Source organism: Capsicum annuum, chromosome 3 (assembly GCF_002878395.1).
Source record: "Capsicum annuum cultivar UCD-10X-F1 chromosome 3, UCD10Xv1.1, whole genome shotgun sequence".
Taxonomy (NCBI): domain Eukaryota; kingdom Viridiplantae; phylum Streptophyta; class Magnoliopsida; order Solanales; family Solanaceae; genus Capsicum; species Capsicum annuum.
In genome coordinates, this window is record NC_061113.1 from 238,623,366 (window position 1) to 238,623,684 (window position 319).

Below are 319 nucleotides of genomic sequence, written 5' to 3' on the forward strand. Positions count from 1 at the left end.
ATATATATTATACTATTATAGCATATGTTTTATTTAAAGTAGTACGTCTAGTCATATATAATTATATATTGAATGGTACGTATATATGTATAATTGTTTATATATTTTTTTAAAAAATATATATTGTATATTGGAGTGTATATAGTGTATATTGAATTTTTATTTATTTTTTAAACGGGTTTGACCGGTTTTTAACCGGGTTTGATTGGGTTTTGATGGGTTTGACTGGGTTGGATTAAGTGGGCCGGGTTAGGGTGGGTTTTAATTTTTTTACTGTTTGACCCGGCCCGGCCCGGCCTGGCTAACGTCAAAACCGGCC